The sequence below is a fragment of the Myxine glutinosa genome, chromosome 5 (assembly GCF_964187855.1).
Source record: "Myxine glutinosa chromosome 5, kmMyxGlut1.1, whole genome shotgun sequence".
Lineage (NCBI taxonomy): Eukaryota > Metazoa > Chordata > Myxini > Myxiniformes > Myxinidae > Myxine > Myxine glutinosa.
This window is the reverse complement of record NC_136265.1, coordinates 10,363,970-10,380,347: the sequence shown is the minus strand read 5'-3', so window position 1 is coordinate 10,380,347 and position 16,378 is coordinate 10,363,970.

Here is a 16,378-nt window from a genome sequence, read left to right as displayed (position 1 = left end):
GCTCTCATAAGTCTTAGTAATATCGTACTTAATTTACCCAGCATCGAATAATTTATTTACTATCCTTTCTCATCTGTTAACCAGTGACTTTGTTTGAACTCCAGAACTGAAAACTCACAATAGTTCAAACCAGCAAAATTTTCTTTACTATTTTCCCATATCATCTATGCCTAAAACACATCCATACATACAGCACAATTTATATGCTGATAAAATTCAAGTTTATATATATATAAATCCATGAGCAGAGTACTCTGGGAAGTCAGTGTAAGACCTCTCCAAAATTTGGCTAATTTTGTACTCCCACATTTTTATGAAGCTCATATCCATAAATAGCTTTGATTCTCATATAAATTCGATCACAATGGAATCCCAAGATTACTCCCAATTTTTACTATTAATGAATAGCTGCTCATAACTCAGCAAATCAAATCTTTATTCTCTATCTCCCTTGACAAAAGTGATAATTTTCATAATCAAATTATATTTCTATTTTTATTTTTTTATTTTTTTATTTTACGAATTCTCTCGATATGCGATCCCATCCCCATGGAACTATCTATTTTCAGACAAGGCAGACTGTCGGTGTCAACAATCTTGTAAGATTGATACACAAAAACACTAACATTGACACACAAAATACCCACACACACATGCATTATGCGTATTTGTTTGCGTTGGAACCCTTATTTACAGATCCGGATGGGTGTCAACTTTATTTCAATTTCTCAAAATTTGTCCTTCAATTTTATAAGCGCTAATACACAAATGGACCAAAAAGTTTATTCTTAGAAAACCCCTATGATGTCACATTGACATTACCCTTTAAGTTCCCATAATAATTTATCCAAATTTGACTACCCACCCATTTGTATGTCAGTCGACCACTGACCTATCAATCGTGCGGAACAATAGTCCGAAATTCCCACCTGATCATCATGTGACTCTTGTCACTTGGTTTGCCAAAAAATTGCAAAGCAATTGTTCCAAACTTTGTAAATTTAAAATTTTGTGCCCAACATAAAAGATCCAATTTCGGCATTTGATCAATTAATTATCAATTTGCTTACAAGCAAAAGAAAAAATGAATAATTCTTGCTCCGAAAACTTTTCAGACACAAGAATCATCGACAGTTATTCATGTTTGTCCAGTAATCTAATTTGTTGAGGCCAATCGTCATTTGGGATTTGTCGCAATGAAGGCCTAATCGTTGTCTGAGGTATCGGTCAGCACTGGTACCCTTGATCTTGGTTTACCCTATGAACTTGTCTTCCTTTTGGTATACGGACATCCTCTTTTCCAATGTCCCATCCGTCCACACTTGAAACACCGGTTTCTGTCGTTGCCTGGTCTGTGCACCTGTGCACTTGTATTGCTGGGCTGCATCTCTACATCCCTGAGTTGCCACTGCAATCTCTCGTTATCTTCTGAAACACGAAAAAATTCTCTGTACCATCCTTTTTGGGGAGACAACTGGAAATCAGATGGGACAACTGTCACTTTCATTCCTAATTTCGAGGGCAGTTGTGCATTTGTCTCCTCCACTGTATCCTGTATCCTTTTTATTTTAAGTTCTAGATCCGTTATCCGTTCTTGCTGTTCCCGTTGTCTGGATTCACCATCCCAAAGATGGAATGCAAGCCAGTCTACCGTTAGATTCTGTCTCTTCCTGGCTTTCAATCTTTGTTCCAATCTTTCCAATCGACTTCGCTCAAATGTACCATCTCTTGGAAACTCCTCATCATGTCCCTTTGTCCACAAATACCAATTCTCGACCTGCCTTATAGCTTCGGTACCATAACGGTCGTACATATGATGTGTACAAGTACCTTTTTGTGGAATCTCTGGTTGTCCTTGTGTATTCTTGCAGGCTCCATTTCCCATTCTGCCTTTTATCAAAGTAGCGTTGGATGTGTTGTAGCTTGTTCCTCTAAAGCTTCACTCGTACCTCCAGGAAGGATCTCTCCACCTGTTCAAACGGTGATTTCCAGAGAATCTCTCTCACCTGTGGCTTTTGCACAATCCAATCTCACAGATCAGTATTTGCAGATGAGCCAAAGGGTCAGTATGAAATGGGTGAATCCTCAGGTGTCCGCTCTGTTGAAGGGGAAATCACACAATGGTAACCGCACATATATATCTATATATAAACTCACCACCTTGCTCAATTTTCCAAGGTTGTCTTCACATTGATAATATCTCACAAAGATATTAAAGCTTCTTTCTTGAGACTGTATTTTCATCAATCAAACAATCAATATATTCAATTCAATTTATTCAGTTCAATTCAATTATTCAATTTCAATTAATTTATCAATATTCATTAATAAATCAAATTAATCATTTTGGATGACTCCTTGCATAAGCCCTTTCCCCAATGATGTCAGGACAGGTCCATCTATTGACTGAGATTGAAGATCATCGGTCGTCACCTCTGGTTCATACCTCATGTCAATTGACGAATCACTGTTCTGTCCTAGGGTCATATCTGACATATTTTCCCATTTTGCCTGGTCTCCACAAATTTTCTTTGCAACCACTAAAGGCAACTCATCCTTCATTCGTGAGACAGCCAAAATGGATGGCAGATATTATAGTTCTTTGGGAAAAATATCTCATCATTTTTCTTTTAATAGTACCCAAAATCTCTTGGCAATATAAATTTCGTAAAAGTCCTGAAATGGGACTGTCAAATTCCTTCAATCATGCTAAATTTTGAAACTCCATCGCTTGTAATACCCAATTTATCCCATAGGGCTTGAAAGTTCTTTTCCAAGTTCGTGCAGTCATTCTGCATTGGAACCCTATGATATCATTCATAATAATCATCATGATTTTATAATCATGGTCCTATCATAATCATCTATTTAAAAACGAACATTTCCTTTATCACCACAGCTATGTGGTATAATCAACAATAAAATAAAACTGTACATAGCAACAGGCTACCTCATGGCCACTTAGTATACCTATTGACAATAAGTCATAACAATATCGAATAATCATTGAACAATTAAAAAATCGCTTCTACTGCTCCAGCCGCAGCATTCGTCATTTTGTCTGCTCATCCGCGTGACCAAAACGAAATAAAGGGAGCTCAACCATTACACAGCGCTTTTAATGGCGCATGCCATAGGAACTCAACGCAATTTCGACTCGGCCAGAAAAACGAGCAAATTTTGCAGGATGTTAACTGGAATTAGCCGTGAAAATATATACAAAATACACAAAAATACACACCCACAAAAATAAACATTTATTCCGTTCAACAGAACAAACATTTCCTATATCATGACATGCATGTCTTCAAAATTATATGACCAAGAGAAAAAGTAAAACTAATTAAAACTGCGGGCAGTGATGATCCGGGGACCATACCGCTCCATCCTGATTGGACGGGTGCATGCTAGAGTCGTTAACAACGACAGTCCAGATCCGATTGTTCAAAATTTCAACTCAATCGATCGAAAAATGAACGCAGGGATGCATTTTAAAGGTGCAGTGGCACTAACTGAGTTGCCACAAACTCCAATATGGCCATCACAAAATATTTTCCTTAATCAATTGGCTCATAGCATAACCAATCTGCATGTATTTCATCCGAAGATGTATCTCTGAGGAATTTTAATTAAATAAGTCATTTATAAATCAACGAGTTAATTTATTAAATGATTAATCAATAAATCAAAATTTTCCTTGACAGCCACATCACTTGGTCAGTGTCATGTCCAAATATCAGCTTCCTTACTCAAAAGGTGCCTGAGTTAATGTAATGTAATTACTGTAATAAGATTACTGCAATTACTGTAATGATTACTGTAATTACTGTAATTACCGGAACTGTAATTACTGTAATTACCTCAGGTAATTACTGTAATGTAATTACTGCAATGTAATTACTGTAATGTAATAAGAAATGTAATTAATTAAATACGTACTTCATTAATCGCTAATAATTAAATAACTCGTGAATTCTTATCCGATTTACTTAACATTTGAGTGTCCCCAAAACGTTGGAGCAAAACGTTGCAACAACGAAAGTGAAACGTTGTAGCGACGTTGTGGAAACGTCAGCAAAACCCAACATTTGAATGTTCCCAAAACGTTGGAGCAAAACGTTGCAACAACGAAAGTGAAACGTTGTAGTGACGTTGTGGAAACGTCAGTCCCAAAACGTTGGAGCAAAACGTTGCAACAACGAAAGTGAGACGTTGTAGCGACGTTGTGGAAACGTCAGCAAAACCCAACATTTGAATGTTCCCAAAACGTTGGAGCAAAACGTTGCAACAACGAAAGTGAGACGTTGTAGCGACGTTGTGGAAACGTCAGCAAAACCCAACATTTGAATGTTCCCAAAACGTTCCCAAAAATGTTCTCTCTCTGTCTGTCTCTCTTTCTGTCTGTCTATGTCTCTCTCTGTCTGTCTCTCTCTCTCTGTCTCTCTCTCTGTCTATCTCTCTCTCTTTCTGTCTGTCTCTCTCTCTCTGTCTGTCTCTCTCTGTCTGTCTATCTCTCTCTCTGTCTGTCTATCTCTCTCTCTCTGTCTGTGGTTCTCTCTGTCTGTCTCTCTCTGTCTGTCTGTCTCTCTCTGTCTGTCTGTCTCTCTCTCTCTGTCTGTCTCTCTCTGTCTGTCTATCTCTCTGTCTGTCTATGTCTCTCTCTGTCTGTCTCTCTCTGTCTGTCTATCTCTCTCTCTGTCTGTCTATCTCTCTCTCTGTGTCTGTGGTTTTCTCTGTCTGTCTCTCTCTCTGTCTGTCTATGTCTCTCTCTCTGTCTGTCTCTCTCTGTCTGTCTATCTCTCTCTCTGTCTGTCTATCTCTCTCTCTCTCTGTCTGTGGTTCTCTCTGTCTGTCTCTCTCTCTCTCTCTTTCTGTCTCTCGCTGTCTGTCTATCTCTCTGTCTGTCTATGTCTGTCTATGTCTGTCTCTGTCTGTCTCTCTCTGTCTCTCTCTCTGTCTATCTATCTCTGTCTGTCTATCTCTCTCTCTCTGTCTGTGGTTCTCTCTGTCTGTCTCTCTCTCTCTCTTTCTGTCTCTCTCTGTCTGTCTATCTCTCTGTCTATGTCTCTCTCTGTCTGTCTCTCTCTGTCTCTCTCTGTCTCTCTCTGTCTGTCTATCTCTCTCTCTGTCTGTCTATCTCTCTCTCTGTCTGTGGTTCTCTCTGTCTGTCTCTCTCTCTCTCTCTCTCTCTCTCTCTCTCTCTGTCTCTCTCTGTCTGTCTATCTCTGTCTGTCTATCTCTCTCTCTGTCTGTGGTTCTCTCTGTCTGTCTGTCTGTCTCTCTCTCTCTTTCTGTCTCTCTCTGTCTGTCTATCTCTCTGTCTGTCTATATCTCTCTCTGTCTGTCTCTCTCTGTCTGTCTATCTCTCTCTCTGTCTGTCTATCTCTCTCTGTGTCTGTGGTTTTCTCTGTCTGTCTCTCTCTGTCTGTCTATGTCTCTCTCTCTCTCTCTCTCTCTCTCTCTCTCTCTCTCTCGTGCGCTCCTGCTGGTCGTTGGTGAGTCATGCGTGGGTGTGGCAGCATGGTGGCTGTGCATGTTGAGCTGTGAGTTCTCTGTCGTGTTGGTTGGTTTTCCTATCCCCCATTTCGCTCCCTTGTGTCCTTGTTTATACTTGTAAAGTTTCCCCTGTGTGTCCTTTCATTGTTGAGACAAGAGAGAGGGAGAGAGCGCACACGGTAGGTGGTGTTCGGTTGCCTCTTTTCGAACCTCCGGGTTTGAGGCCTGGCCTCCATTTTGCCGTGTTTTTCCTAGTCCAGGCAGCGGTGTTTCGCTGCTCTAAACGGTTCTTGGACCTAGTCCATTAGTTTTTGGTTTTACCTCCACTTGCCGGTGTTGCTTGTGGTTGGTATCTTTTTTTTTTGATTTCTCACCCTTTATTTATTTAATTTACGTTCGCTATGGCAAACAATTGTTTGAGGAATAGCATGTACGAGTCGCTCACTCGCAAGCATGGGCTGGTGTGCGACCCTGCGAGTGAGGTAAAGATGGAGCAAGTGCTTCTAGCAATTGGAAAAAGCGTCGGCTCACATAATATCCGTGCAGCCTCTCGAATGAACAAGAAAGTTGTTGTGTTTGTATCGGAGGTGCACATGGTGAACTCCGTTGTGGAGCAAGGCCTTCTCATAGAACCCGACATGTTTCTAGTGGTTTCCCCATTAGATACACCTGCGGTGAGGGTCAATGTGTCTAATGCCCCTCCCTTTGTTAAAGGTGAGGACTTGTGTGCTCAATTGAGCAAGTTCGGTACGATCGTATCAAAAGTGACAATGGTACCGATACACTCGGCAAGGGGTGAATTTCGACACGTGATGACTTTTAAAAGGGTCGTTTACATGATATTGCCCGAAAATGTGCAAAAGCTCAATGTAGTTTTGCATGCAAAGATTAATGGCCATACTTATAGAATGTATGCCTCCACGGACGTCATGACGTGCTATGGGTGTGGAGCTTACGGACACGTAAAGAGTTCCTGTCCCGGTTTGGTGAGACCATTAGAAAATCGAGACCAGGTGATTGCAGATTCTCCTCCCTCCCCACCTAATGGGGCGGATGATATGGTAGACTCCGCCCCACGACCTAATGGTGATCGGGAAACAGTTGACTCCTCCCCCTCACCTACTGAGATACGTGGAATGGTAGACCCCTCCCCACAACCAATGGGTGAACAGGAAACAGACCACTCCTCCCTACCTGCTGGTGCGACAAACGTGGTTGATCCCTCTCCTACTGTACAGGACTGTACGGATGACAATATGGAAGGGTTCGCAACAGTGGTTCGTAAAAAAGGACATAAACGTTCATGTCCCGTCGTGAAGGATGCAAGCACAGTGCAAAGTAAGGTACTTGTTGTGTCAAACGTGTCGCCGAGCTTGCAAGATGGAGCTTGTGTAGAGAATACCTGTGTGGGATTGCAAACTGAACCGGCACCGGGTTTAAATCTAAGCAATTCGTTTGCACCACTTGCCGAACTGTTTGAGGGTTCTGAGTGTGATATAGACATCGAGAATCCTCGCGCATCTCAGGAGGACACAAGTGGGGATATTGATAACCCTGATGTCTTACATGACATTAATGTAATGGTCACAGAGGTGGGCGCAGGGATGGCCAGGTGTAATGATAAAACAGATAAGTTGGACAGCCCCTCAGAGGAAACCTGTAAGCCTACACGTTTCGAACAAAATAAAAGGGATGATAAGAAGGAAGCTGCATATGACGATGAGCAGCTAAACATGAATGAAAACGATATTCATGTTTCTGATCCTGGGGAGATTTGTGCCTCAGAAATAAGTTTGCATCAGGAAGAGAATGACAAAGATGATGCGTTTGATTTTGATGAACCCTACTCTACCTCGTCAGGTAGTGGGTTTTGTGCCCAAGAGGATGGGGATGGGGACACTGTAGTTACAGAAGATGAAGTTAAAAAATTCCTCGATGAATCCTTCAGGAAAAGGAATGTCAGAATTCAGGATTATTTCCCAAACCTACATGCTTTTCTAAAAACTACTAGAAACATGATTCGTGAACCCCAGCAAGTTGGGATAGCAGAACCTCAATTTCAGCGGTTGAGAAAGTGTGCCACTAAGGCAGGAAAAGAACTCCAAGAGGAGGAAAATTAATAAAGAATAAATGAAGGTAACGTCTCTCAACATAAACGGAGGCCGCAGCTGTATGCGGCGTCTGGAGGTGTTACAACTATTTGAGAAAGAAAAGATTGATATTTTCATGTTACAAGAGACACACATTAACGAATCTTGTGAAGACGAATGGCGCAGAATGTTTAAAGGGTGCCATGTTTTCTCCAGTGCGGTTGAAGAAGCTAAAGCGGGGGTGGCAATAATATTGCATCCTCGCCTTCAACCATCCGAGATTCACTATAGAGAGATTTGTAAGGGTTTCTTGATGGTGGTGGATTTTATTAGCAGCAATCAAAAGGTTAGCATTATTAATGTGTATTGCCCCAGTGACAGCGCTGAAAGGGCTCTATTTCTTCCAAAATTAGCGGATTGTTTAAGCACTGTTGATTTGACTTGTTTAATTTGTATGGGGGGAGACTATAATTGCACACTCAACCCTCGACTGGACAGGAACACTCCTGAGCCACATCCACCCAGTGCAAAGTCCTTGGCACAACTTGTGAAAAAATACAAACTTAGAGATGTATGGCGATTACAAAATCCAAACACCCGTCAATATACATGGGTGTGCTGTGCAAAAAACCAGTTAACCATGGGTCGACTGGATAGATTGTACGTGAACCAAGGAATGGTGAATCTGGTTAAGAGAACATGTATAACTCCATCTGGCTTTTCTGATCACCATATGATTGCAATGGATTGTATGTTACCTGGTCATTGCTGTAAGAGTGCACACTGGAATTTCAATGTGAAATTGTTACAAGATGAACATTTTAAAAATGCCTTCAGACTGGTATGGGAAGGATTAGAAAAGAAAAAGTGTTCCTATGTCAATATGCGACAGTGGTGGGACTGTACCAAGTCACAAATTCGGATTTTCTGCCAACAATATTGCTCGTATGCCACTAGTAATACGTCTGGGTTGATAAGTGCTCTAAAAGCAGATGTACTTAAATATGAACAAGAAGCTGGAACATCTTGGGGAAGTGACCAATATCAGCAGCTGATAGAAAAAAAGACCCTGCTGGCCGAACTGGTCAAAGAGCGTGTGGCGGGAGCAATGATTCACCTGCGGATGAGCATAATACACCTCGAGACTCCAAACAAAGATTTCTTCAAAATGCAGAAGGCTGCCAACACTTCTCGGCAGATTCAGAGTCTACGCTCTCCCGACGGTGTTCTGACTCGCCAAAGTGACATTAAACATTCACTGCAAGAGTTTTACTCAAACTTGTTTACTCCAAGAACGGTGGATAAAACGATGGCAAATGAGATAATTGAACTTCTCCCATCACTTTCTGAAGAGCAGCAACTCCAACTGGAATGTGACATTTCTCTGGAGGAGCTCACAACAGCAGTGAAACAACTCGAAGACGGCAAGGCCCCCGGAATTGACGGACTTCCTGCTGAATGTTACAAAGTTTTTTGGAATGTTCTGGGTCCTGCTTTAATTGAGATTTTTCACGAGAGCCTAAATCAGGGGGAATTGCCCTTGAGCTGCAGAAGAGCTGTCTTATGTCTTCTTCCCAAGAAAGGGGATTTGCAGCAGATTACAAACTGGCGGCCTGTGTCATTGTTAAATACTGATTACAAGATTGTGTCAAAAATGCTTGCAATGCGTCTCAAAAAGGTCATCTCGTTCTTAGTTGGGAATGACCAAACGTATTGCATACCTGAACGATCCATGTATGACAGTATTTTCTTGGTTCGAGACTTGATTACTATCGGTCAAACTGCATCGCATGCTTTTGGGTTATTACTCCTTGACCAGGAGAAAGCTTTTGACAGTGTGGATCACTCTTTTCTGTTTGCAGTTCTTACGAAAGCAGGATTTGGAGAAAAATTCATTTCTTGCATAAAACTTTTATACAACAATGTATCATGCCTGCTAAAAGTAAATAATAGTCTGTGTCATCCTTTCCCCTTTCAGCGTGGCATCCGTCAGGGCTGTCCACTGTCAGGCATGTTGTACACACTGTCCATCGAACCCTTACTGGCTCTCCTTCGTACCACTTAATCTGGTTTGTCCTTGTCAAACAATTCCAAAATTGTTACATCAGCATATGCAGATGACCTGTGTGTTGTGGTTAAAAACCAGGAAGATGTTTTTGAGCTATCCCGGTGTTTTGCCAAATTTGAACTTGCTTCATCAGCAAGAGTAAATTGGAACAAAAGTGTAGCTCTTTCTCTGTACCCAGATACCCTATCGGGGTCACAGGCTTCACATATGGTTCCCCCAACTCTTCCAGGAGGAATGTTATGGAAAACGGATGGGTTTAAATACTTAGGCATCCATTTGGGAACTGCAAGCTATATGAAGAAAAACTGGGATGGTTTCTTAGATAACATTAAGCAGAAACTATTAAAGTGGAAAGGGATGCTCCATATCTTGTCACTTAAGGCACGTGTAATGATAATAAACAACCTGGTGCTTCCAATCGTATGGCATAAGATCATAGCACTCCAGCCTCCTCAAGCTCTGATCACCAACATTCAGAGGGGTCTAGTTGACTTCTTCTGGGGAGGCCACCACTGGCTTAAGCCAGATGTGCTGTGTAGACCACGTAATTCAGGTGGTCAAAACCTGGTGCACATCCTGAGTCGAATAATGGCTTTTCGGCTAATGACAATAAAACGTCTGCTGTATAGCGAGGTTGTGCCCTGGCGTCCTCTCACGAATACGTTGCTCAGGCAAGTAGGTGGAATGGACTATGACCGGGAACTTTTCCTTATGGACTTGAAACAGGTCGACAGAGCTCGGCTCCCTGCATTTCATCGGTCTCTCCTGAACGCCTGGCAAGCTCTAGGAGTGCAGCGGTTGGAGATCTCTTATGATCCCAGGAGGTTTGTGCATGAGCCATTGTTCCAAAACTCACTATTCGCTGAAGTATCTACCAGCCGAGCTTTTATGGAACATTTTACGAACAATGGGATTAATAAAGTGCGAGATCTTATGGAGCTATCCTTAAAGCGATGGTTGTCTGCCAGCACTGTTTCTGGAAAAATTGGCTTGCGTTCAATTAGAATAGTGAGCAGGGTCATAAAGATTGTATCCCAGACTTTTTTAGATTTAAACATTGGGTGGAATGGGGTAAATGAAGAAGTAGACTTTCGTTTAACCTTCCCTGAACTCTCAGTCACTGCCCAGGAACAACATGGTGTGTTTTCCTCTCACAGCGAAGAATCCAGTGTGTTCCACATCATGGGAAAAAGGGCAATGTATAGAATTTGTCTGGAGGTGTGCTTACCGGGCTGTGCAGCACCCTTAAGGAACAAGTGGAAAGAGTCTTTACCTGCAGGAGCATTTCTCACTCCAAATTGGGATGAAATGTACAGGAGTCCTACTGTTGGACGTACAGGAGACCTAAATTGGAGACTGGTCCATCACGCCCTGGCCACACAGGTGTTAGTTCAGAAGTTTAACCCTGCTGTGTCTAATTTATGTCCTTTTTGTGGTAATGTTGAACATTTGTATCATGCGTTTATTGAGTGCAAGAGATTGTCATCTCTGTTTCTGTATCTGAGCCGAATCTTTTGTAAATTCAAAATTGTTTTTTCTGTTACAATCTTTGTTTATGGACTTGCATGTAATACTAGGAAAAACTCTGTGATTTTTCTTTTGAATTTTTTGCTTGGAATTGCTAAGCTTGCAATTTATAAAACCAGAAAAGCCAGATTAGGTAGTGGAAAAAATGAAAATGCACTTTTTTGTTTCATCGGGATGGTGTCAGCACGTATAAAGCTCGAACATGCTTATCATGTAAACATGGGGAACCTTCTTGTGTTTGAAGAGTTATGGGGCATGGGGGGTGTTTTGTGCAAATGCATTGGAAATGAGGTTGTGATTTGTATGTGAAGTGGAGTTGGAATATTTGGTTTTATACTTTTATAATAAAAGGACACAAAAAGTCAAAAGTCTCTGTCTGTCTATCTCTCTCTCTGTCTGTCTCTCTCTCTCTCTTTCTGTCTCTCTCTGTCTGTCTATCTCTCTGTCTGTCTATGTCTCTCTCTGTCTGTCTCTCTCTGTCTCTCTCTCTGTCTATCTCTCTCTGTCTGTCTATCTCTCTCTCTGTCTGTCTATCTCTCTCTCTGTCTGTCTATCTCTCTCTCTGTGTCTGTGGTTCTCTCTGTCTGTCTCTCTCTCTCTCGCTCTCTGTCTCTCTCTGTCTGTCTATCTCTCTGTCTGTCTATGTCTCTCTCTGTCTGTCTCTCTCTGTCTCTCTCTCGGTCTCTCTCTCTGTCTGTCTCTCTCTGTCTGTCTATCTCTCTCTCTGTCTGTCTATCTCTCTCTCTGTGTCTATCTCTCTCTCTCTGTCTGTGGTTCTCTCTGTCTGTCTCTCTCTCTCTCTCTCTTTCTGTCTCTCTCTGTCTGTCTATCTCTCTGTCTGTCTATGTCTCTCTCTGTCTGTCTCTCTCTGTCTCTCTCTCTGTCTGTCTCTCTCTCTGTCTCTCTCTCTGTCTGTCTCTCTCTGTCTCTGTGTCTGTGGTTCTCTCTGTCTGTCTATCTCTCTCTCTGTCTGTCTATCTCTCTCTCTCTGTCTGTGGTTCTCTCTGTCTGTCTCTCTCTCTCTCTCTCTGTCTCTCTCTGTCTGTCTATCTCTCTGTCTGTCTATGTCTCTCTCTGTCTGTCTCTCTCTGTCTCTCTCTCTGTCTCTCTCTCTGTCTGTCTCTCTCTCTGTCTCTCTCTCTGTCTCTCTCTCTCTGTCTGTCTATCTCTCTCTCTGTCTGTCTATCTCTCTCTCTCTGTCTGTGGTTCTCTCTGTCTGTCTCTCTCTCTCTCTCTCTCTCTGTCTCTCTCTGTCTGTCTATCTCTCTGTCTGTCTATGTCTCTCTCTGTCTGTCTCTCTCTGTCTCTCTCTCTGTCTCTCCTGTCTGTCTGTCTCTCTCTCTGTCTGTCTATCTCTCTCTCTGTGTCTGTGGTTCTCTCTGTCTGTCTATCTCTCTCTCTGTCTGTCTATCTCTCTCTCTCTGTCTGTGGTTCTCTCTGTCTGTCTCTCTCTCTCTCTCTCTGACTCTCTCTGTCTGTCTCTCTCTCTGTGTTATCTCTCTCTCATTAAGCGTGAAGAATGTCTCAAAAGCTTAGTGATGGACCTGGACAAAATTTGATACAGATTTTGGTGTTTAATCAGGATAAATTTGGAACAGCCCTTAAACTAACACCAAGCAGATCAATTTTTTATATTTTGAAGCTTAATCGCAGATAAATCTTTCACCTTTCAATAAAAATATATGTACCAACCAAATCTGCGACCACGGAAGAAGAGAAAACACAAAAACAACACCACTGCACCAACAAGTTCAATTTAGGTTGAGCTTGAGGGTTCACACAAACGCTTTGCTTCTCGCAAAGCGTCCGCCAATGGGAACGAGAGACAGGTAGCCGGAATGGAAATGAGGGACAATGAGGGACAGTGAGGGAGTGTCGGTATGCAATTTTCATCCAATTTGAATGGGAGAGAAAAAATATCTGTATTCCAAGTGCTACACAAATGTACCGGCCTTACAAGACTTGGGAGCAGATCGTCTCATGGTGCACTCATGGCACGATGTTTCTCCAAGTACATGGTAAGGCTTCTAATAACCAGCGTCGAACTGGCACATTTATTTACACAGCGCAAAAATACGTTAAACTCCTCGGATTATCGTTATGTTACCTATATCGCGGCATGTTACCTATATCGCGGGATGTTACCTATATCGCGGGAAGTTACCTATATCGCGGGAAGCCCCACACACACATCCTCCACCATGTTCAGAATTATACACAGGTTCGTATTTCATAATGGACCATCCCCAAGACGCAATGCTTACCTTGGCGAAGTCCACTCGAAATCCCAGCAGTGCCTCCAGATTGTCGTGGAAGTGTGTGGGGACTCAAGACGCCAATGATCGGAAACAGGTTTTACAAAAGGTCATGACTTTATTAACTGGTTGTTCACTTCATTCCAATACCAAATAACTACCGTTTAACTCAATGGACCAGGTAACTCTATCCTGATAGTCCCTCTTTCGTAGCCGATGTCTTCTCCGCAGCGCCGTACTCGTGGTACGCGTTCATTCCGTCGGGCAGGGCTTCTGAGGATGAGTGCCCCTGAGTCAAGGAGATGTTCACTCTTTTATGGGCATCGCAGTATTAATCCTTCCTCCGCTAATCCTAATCCGTTCTCCGCAAACGTTACTCGGTCGCCTCACTGGCACCAGCTCGCTCCCCTCCTGCTGCGAGTTCCATTTACCAAACAATAGGGGGGTGCTCCAGCCTGGGGCTGTGACCAGGTGGACAAGAGATTACCATGTTCGTGCACATTCCTGACATTCATTTACGAAATCGTCTATCTGCTTCGTTACCAGTCCCAATCAATGAGTTACCAGTCCCAATCAATGAGTTACATTTCCACACCTCCTCCACTGGATGTGGATGGAGGTTATGGCACAGGCAGTGGCATATCGAGGAAAAATGATGCTCTGGGCGAGATGTCAAATTGCCCCCTCATAACTCACATGCTGAATTGAACTCACATGCTCACATTTGCGAATGGTGAAACCGGAATGGGCCGCGAACGGTGTAACCGGAATGGGCCGCGAACGGTGAAACCGGAATGGGCCGCGAACGGTGTAACCGGAATGGGCCGCGAACGGTGAAACCGGAATGGGCCGCGAACGGTGAAACCGGAATGGGCCGCGAACGGTGAAACCGGAATGGGCCGCGAACGGTGAAACCGGAATGGGCCGCGAACGGTGGAACCGGAATGGGCCGCGAACGGTGAAACCGGAATGGGCCGCGAACGGTGAAACCGGAATGGGCCGCGAACGGTGAAACCGGAATGGGCCGCGAACGGTGAAACCGGAATGGGCCGCGAACGGTGAAACCGGAATGGGCCGCGAACGGTGAAACCGGAATGGGCCGCGAACGGTGAAACCGGAATTGGGCCGCGAACGGTGAAACCGGAATGGGCCGCGGACGGTGAAACTGGAACGATCCGCGAATGGGCCGCGAATGGGCCACAAATGATCCGCGAATGGGCTGCCTTGTCTTCAAGTTTAGTTTCCCAACATGCCTCACAATCCCTTTTCTCCGCCCCATCTCTCCGGGACATCGTTGGCTATAACGATTGGTCAGCAAGTGGAAGGCGGGCAAGATGTGCCATGTGCGGAAACCTACCCATGCGGAAATTAAATAAAGGCACGAACACTGCCATGTAGGGACTCTCCAGGTACAGGTACCAACATCCTCCGACCCCACTCCCTCTCCTCCCTCCACTCTCATACAACTCTCCGGACTTCTCCGTGGGATGTTCGGGCCTTTATTTAATTTCCGCATATGTTTTAAAACTAAAATGCGATTCGCTCGACAAAATCTTAATCTGAACCGAATTTCAAAATTTAAACAGCGGAATTAAGTTGAACAGAAGTGCCGATTGCTAAAAAGTGTTCATTTGCTAAAAACGTTTCATTAAAAAAAAACTCGTCTCTGGAGTTGGCGACGTTTACATTACCCCCAAAATCTGTGCATCAGCATCTCACATGTGCGTGCACTGAGTACGGAGTGTATCTGTGCATAAGCACCACACATGTGCGTGCACTGAGTACTGTGTGTATCTGTGCATAAGCACCACACATGTGCGTGCACTGAGTACTGTGTGTATCTGTGCATAAGCACCACACACGTGCGTTCACTGAGTACGGTGTGTACCTGTGCATAAGCACCACACGTGCGTGCACTGAGTGCTGTGTGTATCTGTGCATAAGCACCACACACGTGCGTTCACTGAGTACGGTGTGTATCTGTGCATAAGCACCACACACATGCGTGCACTGAGTACGGTGTGTATCTGTGCATAAGCACCACACACGTGCATTCACTGAGTACGGTGTGTATCTGTGCATAAGCACCACACGTGCATTCACTGAGTACGGTGTGTATCTGTGCATAAGCACCACCCCTGCGTGCACTGAGTACGGTGTGTATCTGTGCATAAGCACCACACGTGCGTGCACTGAGTACGGTGTGTATCTGTGCATAAGCACCACACATGTGCGTGCACTGAGTACGGTGTGTATCTGTGCATAAGCACCACACATGTGCGTGCACTGAGTATGGTGTGTATCTGCGCATAAGCACCATACACATGCGTGCACTGAGTACGGTACATACCACAAACACCACAACAGACGTACCACATTTTTGCACAAATACAAATTTAACCGCTCTCTTCATCGTAATAAGATCAAAAGCAATGAAATATGTTTATTGCATGCTTCTTTCTTAGTATTCGAGAACAAAATGTGAAAAAAAATACATGGCAACAATACTTTAAGAACAGACAGTGAGGACAATTTTACAATTTCGTATGCATGTGGATACTTTTAGAATCTCAAATTCCTTGAGACCAGTGAAATGGGTTTCGTTATAAGAACTATGAAAGGGTAGAACTGGGTACACTTTTCAAGCATTAAACCAGAATCATCTGATCTGCCGGTCATTGTTGATCATTTAAACCAGAATCATCTGATCTGCCGGTCATTGTTGGTCATTTAAACCAGAAGCATCTGATCTGCCGGTCATTGTTGGTCATTGAAACCAGAATCATCTGATCTGCCGGTCATTGTTGGTCATTTAAACCAGAAGCATCTGATAGGTGGGTGACAGTTATGCAAAGACACACACACACAAAATAAAATAATATATATATATATATTACAGTATGTACAGTCAAGTGAAAAAGTAAGTACACCCCATGTAAAGT